The following is a 9,808-nucleotide window of genomic DNA, read 5'->3' as shown; positions in this document are numbered from 1 at the left end:
TTATTTTATTATAGGTAAAATATATATATGATTTATTCTTCATCATTTAATAGCAGTGTAAATTTTAAATTCAAATTATTTTACCGCTATTCAATGATGAGTGTTATATAGGCGCACCCGGATGACAGTCTAATACAAAATATGAGAAAAAGTTGGCAAAATGTTGACTGGTGAGGAGAGAGTTCCTTAAAGATCCGCGCGGCGGCGCTGTCCGTCATTTGACCCTACCAAGTATTATTAACCTGTTAAAGGCATTGACAATTTTGCAAATTTGCAAATTTTAGAATGTGTTTATTCAAAAAAAGAGCTTTTAACAGTTTAAAATAATAGTTTATTAAATTATTTAAATTAAAAGTAAAAAAAGAATGGTGAAATGTTTAATTTACGGGTGCAAAGCGGGATATGAATCGAGTAGAAAAGCATCACAAGAAAAAGTTCGTTTTTATCATGTGCCAAAAGACTCCAAATTAATTAAATTATGGCAAATTGCCATTTTTCGTGATGATATTAAAGTGAAGGCAGGTCATGCTGTATGTCAAAAACATTTTAAAGAAAGTGATTTCATTTATGAAAAATTAATTCTTGGGCCAAATGGAAATGTCATAGGACAGGTACGTGCATTTGTATTTTCATTTATTATTTAATCAATTAATTTTATTAGGATGCTCAACAACCTTTAAAACCTTGAATTCTCCTTGAATATTTTTTTCACCTTCAACTTTTTACATTTTATAAAACGATATTTGTTTTTCAAAATAATAAAAGACTCATGGAGTGTTATAAACACACTGTCAACATTTAGATGTTGCATATCACTTAATTTTTCTTTTTGTATCAAATAAAGTAGGAAATATTTTTCAAATTGATTTTATTTTTCTAAATATTGCACATTAAAACTATTTTTAAAAAAGAATTTAAACAGATGTTGACATTTGATATACAAATATTATATTTATCATAATTCAATAATTTTTATCCTTTTATTATACACATTATATTAGAAGTAAAAATAAAACTATTTTTTTTACAAATTTTCCTCAACAGATTGAAAAGCTTGTTTTTTATATCAAAGAAATTGTTTATTATTAATTATCAAAAAAATTAGTTTATTGAAATAAAATTCAATTTTATCAAAAATATTTTTTTGTTATCGAAAAAACATTCTCGGCGAAAAGATTTTTCTTTTAATACAAAAAATTTTAAAATTTTAATTTTATAAACGCTAATTGATTTTCAGACAGTACTTACAAGACCACAATTGAAAGAAGGTGCTTTACCTTCTCTCCACTTGGGCAGAAAGGAATCTTCAGAGAGAAAGAGAAAATTACCCGCGAGCAGAAATGTTCAACAAAACTCCGAAGTACAAAATTATAAAAAAAGAAAGAATGAAGAACCGAAAAACCGTCTATCGGAGGACGAAGCGGAACTCCTTATCGGTAAAGACAATACAAACATCAGTCTACAAAACAAAACAAACATTCCGTCAATGGAAAACGAATCAGACCCCTCCGCCACAACGCCGAATCCAACGATTCCCGACATTCAGTCCAATCCAGTGACTTCCGAATCCGAACCTAATCCAACGACACCAGCCACTGAATCAAATTCAATGTCAAATCCAGTTACTTCTGAGTTTGAGTCAAATTCAATGGTAAGTGAGAGTCAATCAAATCCAATGACTTCTGCCACTGAATCAAATTCATCGACCCTATTCAAAAAAATTTTGGAAAAAAATGTTCAAATGCCTGCTTCTTGGATTCGGTCAAGTGTATCATGGGGAAATGAACATGGTATTGCTTTTGTAAAATTGATTGGCATGAAAGGGAAAAATGGACTTTTAGATAGTGCTTTTCATAAGAAAATAACAATCGACGAAAACTTGCTTATGAACATTAGTATCAATGGTAAGAATGTGAATCAATCGGATTTGGGAATAAATTGCGAGAAAATACAGTCAGTAAAAAATCTCGAAGAAATTTTACTCATTATAGATAAAAAGAAAATTTGTTTCGGCAGCACCAACATAGATATGAACGAAAGCAACACATCTTTATTGCGAACCTTTTGTTACGTTGACGGGATTGGCACTCTGCGTAATAATAATTGTTCAATTCTTCTGCCTGAAGAAACCGAAACTAACACTCGCCAGTACCGGTTTTGTAACAGCATTAGTCAAGTTTTAAATAAAAAAATCATTCGCCATCAAGTCGGTAAAAGAAAGTATGTCCAGTTAAAAAAAATTAGTCCCAAAAAACGAGAGGAATTTATAAAATTACGTCAAAAAATGAGAAACGCGAATAGAGCGAAAGAAAAGGCTAAAACCAAAAATCGATTACTAAAAAGGACCCTTGATGATTGTAAAAAGGAAATTGAGGAATTGACAGAAACTTCAGTAACCAAAATTTTGTCTGAACAGTCAAAAATCAGTGAAAATGAACGAACGGCTATCAAAGAAATTTTTATGTCTGCGAATTGTAAAAATCCCAATGCACGTAGATACTCCGATGAGTGGGTAGTACTTTGTCTGCTGTTACATATGAAGTCTCCAGCAACTTACAGATTTATTCTTGAAAATGAAATTTTACCTGTCCCTGCTGTACGAACTATTCGAAGGTATATTTTTTAATAAACATTTTGTTTGATATATTTAAATTACAGTCAAGTCATTTTGCTAATTGTTAATAGTTCGTAAATTGATTTTCAGTATTTTATCGAACTTTTATTTATTAAATAATAAATGCTCTTATAAGAAAAATTGTGAATTAAAGTTATGATTAAAGAGTTGCTTACAAATTTTGATTTTTTATTACATTAAAGTTCAATCGATTGCTATAATTTATTGATTTTACTGATTAATATTTACATAATATAAAGTATAATAAAACATTATGTTTCAGGTACCTTTCGCAAATGGATTGCCCTTGCGGTTTCGATCCCAATTTTTTTGAGGTTTTAAAAAACCAATTCGATAAGAAATTTCCTTTAGAACTTCATGGTTTGATTTTGTTTGACGAAATGAGTACCAGAAAAAATTTACTCCTCGATCAGAAAACAATGATGTTCAAAGGGATAGAAGACTTTGGAAACAGCGTTCCGAAAAACGATAAGGCTATTATGGCTGACCATGGGCTTGTGATAATGTTTCAACCGCTTTATGATACATATTCACAACCCATAGCCGTATTTGCTTCTAAAGGTCCGACGACAGGAGATGTTCTGGCAAAATTAATTGTGACAGCCATAGTACTTTTAGAAAAAGCAGGAGCCAAAATCCATGGTGTAGTTTCTGATGGTGGGAAACCGAATAGAAAAGCTTGGACAGAGATGGGCTGTAGTGGGAAATTTGACGACAGCTTTAAAAATTATTTTCCCCATCCTGTTGTTGAGAAGAGGAAAGTATATTTCTTTTCCGATGCGCCCCATCTCATAAAAACCATTCGAAATCGCTTTGCTTCTAATGAAATCTTGGAGGTAGGAATGTGTAAAACCTATAATTTTTTTAATTTATGAAAAAAATTGTATTGAATTATTTATTGATATTCTAAAACATTTAGCTATAATCAAGTGAAATTAATTAAAATTTTCGTAGCCAATTTTATTAAATTACAAATATTAATTAAACTTTTTACAATTAAATGCAATTTCTTTACTATATCATAATGTTTCGAGGTTGCCACAAGTCAGGGATGTCAGAAAAAAAATTTTTTGTCAAGGAAATGCCAGGCAAAAGTTTTTGTCGGGGAAATTTTTGAAATTGAATGAAATCAAAAATAAAAAAAGAATTAAACAAAACTTACTAAAGTAAAATATCAATAAAAATGAAGTTGGAAATGTTTTTTAAACTTTTTTTCAAACTTTCTAAAATTCAGGGTTGATGCGGCTCAGGAAAATCGGCGAAAAGTCGTGGAATTTTGTCAAAAGTATTGGAAAAATATAAAATTTATATAAATGCTAAGAAAATTCCAAATTTAGAAAAACTTAAATTGTTTTTAATAATTGAATTTCATTAAAATTAAACTAAAAATTAATGTCAATTTGAATTGTTGAAGATTTGTTTACATATTGCAGATATAATTCAAAATTCAAAATTTTTTTTAAAGAATTGAATTTTGGAAGAGATATAGTTTTTATTTTATTCAACAATTTAATTCCAAGATACTTGAATTGGTACTTTTTGTAAATTTGAACTGGTGAAAACTTTTTACGAATTTTTCACAATAATTGAATTTTAGAGAATTTTTAATTTAAAAAAATGTTTTGAATAATTGAATTTGGAAGATTTTAAATTGAAAAGTCCAGGAGTTTTATCGAAAGTACTTTAAAAAATTAAATTTTCAAAAAAGAACCAAAAATTCTATTTTTTTAAAAATTTTAATTCAAATTTTTACTTTTAAAAATTGTTATCTTATTTTTTATAATGGGCAACCACTTGAAAAGTTTTCAATTGAGTCATTCAAAATTCCAGCTGGAAATTAAGGAAAAGTCAGGGAAAAACAAAACCAAATTTTGGTGTCAACCTTGACATAAAATTTTTCTTAAAATTCCTTATCTATAATAAAAATTTTCCGTCAGGGAAATTAGAAAATGGATTCTTGTGGCAACGCTGCATTTGTGAATTGACTTTTTATGCGTATTTCGTTCATAATGTCAATAAAATTTTTATAATATTTCAGGTTGATCCGGATTGTCTGATAAAGTGGGATCACATAAAAATTTTGCACGAACTTGATAAACTGCTACCGGCTGCTCAAAGAATTTGTCCTAAAATTACAGATGCTCATTTTGATGTTACTGATACTAGTAGCAGCAAAAATAAAATGCGAGTATCGCTCGCTGTACAAGTACGTTTTGTTGAAAAATTGTTTTAAAGTATATTATATAATTCAGTTTTGCCTATAGAATATTATGTTTAATATGAAACTGATTTATTGTTGATTTAGATTTTTAGCAAGTCGGTCGCACGAGGCTTGCGGTATTACAAGTCGGTAGAAACAGGGCTCCTGAAACATTGTGAGCATACAGCAGAATTTTGCGAAATTATAAACGATGTATTTGACGCGCTTAATCGAACAAAATTGGAAACTGGTCTACGTCTTGACTGTAGAGATATCCGTGTACGTATACTTATTTGTATTTTGTACCGTAAAAGCAAAATGTTCTTTTATTAATGCACCCAATATTATTAGGTTTTAGAAAATACCCTCGACTGGCTAAACATTTGGAACCAAAACGTCAAAGATGGCTTAATTAAACCTGAACGCTTTCTCACGAATGATACTGCTGACGGCTTGCGAATAACACTACATTCAACATTGGACCTAACGAATTACCTGCTGAAGGAGTTAAAGTTGGATGTCGTGCTGACAGGAAGAATCAATCAAGATCCCCTCGAGGTATTTGTCGATTAAAATAATTTAAAAAATGAGAAAATTCCTTTGAATTTACACATTTTTTCAATTATTTTACAATTTGAGACAAGACATTCACAATAAATAATCACATATGTTACGTAATTGTTACATAACTATTATGTGAAGTTCACCTCAAATAGATATATGTCATAATTGCATAATTATGCCGCAAATAAGCTGATTTTTCACATGCCTCTTATGTATCAATCATTTAACACCTGTGCTTGTTTAATGAATAGTACTGGGATATAATCTAATTAAATTTCTTAGTTTTTTATAGAAATTTTTAAATTGAAATTTTTTCCATCTTCCAATTTTTCTGTTTTAATTATAAAATGGGTAAAAAATTCAATTTTTATAAAAGACAAATTATATAGATATACAAAAAACTGTCTATACACAGAGTTCAATATTTATAATTGAATCAAAAAATTTTACGTTTTAAATACATTTTTTTCATTATGATCAAGCAATAATTACTAACACAATTATTTCTTTTTACGATAAATAACTGTGTACACGTAATAATAATTTCTATAAATATTAGCTACTCTCTTGTATACAAGAGATTTTTATAAGTATCATCGAAAATCATTGTTAGCAAACAATTTTTTTATACGCTAAATACTATACCTCACTTATACCTGAAGTACAATAATTGTAAAGTTTACAAATATTTAAGTAATTTTATATTCTTGAAATATTTGTACACTTTTGTGTTTAATTTTATAGATTTCTTACGACTAATGATTGTAATTTTTTATGTTTAATAAAAAGTGATTTAATTTTTTATAGAGATTTTTTGGGTCGATTCGATTGGCAGGTGGATGTAATGATCATCCAGCAACTCCAACCTTCCTTCAAATTTATAAAATTCTCACATTTTATTCTGCACTAAAACCTCCTAAAACGGGTAACTGTTCCTTGCCTGAAACATCCAATACAAAACCCTTGATGTCCATGTCTCAGTTAAGAGAAATTTTCAAGTCCGATCAGAAAAAATCTTTTATTGAAGAGATAAAGGGAAAGTTGAATATTGTTATTCAACAGAGGGATAACGACTTTACAGATTTCGTAAATGCCATAGACCATGATTATGATAATCCATATGTTATACAGTGCTTAATGTATTTTGTGACCGGAAATATTTGCAAGAACTTTGTAGAATTCACAAAATGTGACGTTTGTCGAACAGGATTTTTGACTTCAGAAAAAAACAGTTTTATTTCGAATCATCCGATTGCTCAGCTATTAACTAGAGAAGAGGATAAACTGGACATTCAGCATCCAAACATTCGGTTGTACAAATTTCTTCAAATAATAGAAGAGTCATTTGTGCAACATGTTGAAAAAAATCACGTTTACGATTTTGTTGTTGAGGACATGAGTAAAAAAGAAATTCAGTTTCCATGCTCTGAACATGCTGTAGATGTTGTTGCGTACATAATACATTATTATGTTCAGCTTCGAATGCGACAGTATGCAAAAATTCAAGTAGCTGATGCAAAAAAGAAAAGTTCTGCATTAAAGAAAATTTCCAAGTTCTATTCAACGTAATGTTATGAAAAACATGCTTTACTATAATTTTTATACAAAAAAATATTATATAAAATTTGTTATTTAATTATTATTGATTATTTAATATAAAAAATACCTAGAAAAATTGTTAGAAAAAATTATATATTTAAAAATGAATTTATATGCTTATAACTTTGAGTATAAAAAATAAGGCTTATATTGTTTCGTTATTCCTGTAAAAAAAAATTAATTTCATTAAATGATTACAACTACATTAATTATTAATTGTTATAAAATTAACATTTTCCAATTTTAATAAAATTTTACTTACAGAAAATAAATATAAGTCTATTATTTCTGCATTTTTAATTTCTATTCACATTTCAGTATTAATCTATGGTATATATAATATATAATTAGAAAAGTTTTGTATTTAATTATAAATTGCATTAATTATTTATTATCATATTACTATTTATTTAAATTTATTACTAATAATAAAATTGTTATTCAATTTTTTAAATTGACTTTTTATGATTTATATTTATTTCAAATTTTTCTTATATGAAATTTAAAAACAAAAATTTTTTAATGCAAATAATTAATTTATAAATTCTTTTCCAATGTATTTTATGCATTAAATTATTATTATTTAATCTATTTAATTTTCTTTATAAAGAAGATGTTTGCGATCAAATTTATTCTTTATAATGCAAATTAAATACGTTAATTTAACACTTTTAACATTTTTTTATTTATTGTATTATAGAAATAAATAATTTTTCTTCTTGAAATAATATATAAAAGACTCTAATTATCAAAAACAATAATTTTATAATTATTCTTGAACAGTTTTAATGTATTTATTTAAATATAGGGTCAAATGACGGACAGCGCCTCTGCGCTGATCTTTTAGGAACCCTCTCCTCACCAGTCAACATTGTGCCAACTATTTCACTACATAGTGTTATAGGCGTATGTGAAATAGAAGCTGGAGGTATTGGCAGTGTTGTTAAAGGTTTGCATGCATCCAGCAGGCGGCCATCGCTGTGCAACATGCGCACTTGGAGAATAGCTTCACTCTCCGGTCGATGTATGTGATCGATGCGTAAGCTTTAAGGCTGTTTTACGTTGCCTTTGCTGCGTCGTTCTACGTCTATAAAGGATGCCTCACATTGTTCTTGTTATTTTATTGTCTTAAATTCTTCAAAATTTTTCTGATTTTGATAACTGTCTTCCCTCCTTAGATTTCACATTGTCCTCAATGTGTTGAGGCCAAAATTGTTTGATATTTCTTGGTCTATTATGCGTTTGGTTGATTTTCTCTCCTTCTTCTTCTCATTGCTATAATCTTATAGCAAAAGTATAGGTTTTTCAGCACTATTATTAATATAATGAATATTAATAGCTTAAATGCTATTGATATGTATGTTGTGGCGTCATTTATTATTCCTAGGAATGAAATCTCCATCTGTGGAATAAAATTTTTTTTTTTTTTTTTTAGTTATATTTTTTTTTTACAATAAAATTTTAAAATAAAGAGGAAGGAAGAAGGCGACCGCCAAATCCCCTTCCTTCTTTTTCCTTCGTCTTTCTTTTAATTATTTTTTTTTTTTTGATTATTTATTTTATCTTATGTACAATAAATTATTTATTTTCAAAATATTTTGTTAATTTTATGATTATAATTATTATTTATAATTTATTTTATATAAATAATGAATAAAAATTTTTTTTTTTTTTTTGAATATGTATTAATATTATTATGATTATATAGTTATTTAATGATATAATTATTAAAATGTTAATCAGTAATTAATAAAATATTATGATAACATACATTTTTAATAATGATAATGTAATTAGACATAAGATTATTATATAATAAGGATAATTAAATAATATGACTATTATGGAATTATTACATATACAATAATCAAAGTGATTATTGTTTAATTGTCATATTATTAAATACTATTTAATGCTTTTTTGTAGGGGATGGCAATTCCCAAAAATCATCAATTTCGTCATAGTTGTTTTCGTCTGGTTTTTGTATATTATTTAGAAAACGTTTGTTTCGTATTACGCCATGGCATTGCTCTTTTAAGTGTCCCCTTGAATAACAAAGTTCGCAGCAATTTTCCCACTTATATAATTTTAATTTTATTATTGTTGGTTCTTGTCTTGACATTACATATGTCGAATTGGTGACCATTTTTGGTTTTTCTTCTTCACTAAAGTAGTAAATCTTATTTAAATGTTCTAGAATCTTTCGAGCTGCTGAATGCTCAGAGTCTCTAACTTTGCAACATCCGTCCCCTAATACAATGAAGGTATTATTATTTTTAGAGTCTGTCACAGTACACCTAACTTGCCAGGGTTTTTTATATGAAGGGCCTGTGCCCGGTTCTATAATATAAATGGGTTTGTTAAGATTATATTCGGCAGTTAGTTCCTCAAGAATTCCCTTAGGGTAAGCAATTGATGAAATATCCCCTTTTGGGAAAATGAAAGCTCCAATTAATTCTCCTTGTAGAGGTGCAGTGAATAGGAATGATTCAGTCATCTAAAACAGGAAAATTATGTTATTAATCTATTCATAAGCAATTTTTAATTTATCTACATGTTTTTGAAACCTTTGTCCATCTTCATTTATTAATATTACATTATTTTTATCCAATATAGCCACAATTCTGTATGGACCATGATAACAAGGATCGAATTTTCTTTTCATTCCTTCTTTTATTACATAAGCTTTATCTCCTACTTTTCCTAAAAATGGTTTCATTAGTTTATCATAATTTTCTTTTGATTTTAATTTAGCATTTATTAAATTATTTGCTGCTAAGATTCGAATTTCATTTAATCTGGTTATTAAT

This window comes from Leptopilina boulardi, unplaced genomic scaffold (assembly GCF_019393585.1).
Source record: "Leptopilina boulardi isolate dan_hultmark-lab unplaced genomic scaffold, ZJU_Lbou_2.1 LbouV2_351, whole genome shotgun sequence".
Lineage (NCBI taxonomy): Eukaryota > Metazoa > Arthropoda > Insecta > Hymenoptera > Figitidae > Leptopilina > Leptopilina boulardi.
Note: the sequence above shows the minus strand (reverse complement) of the source record.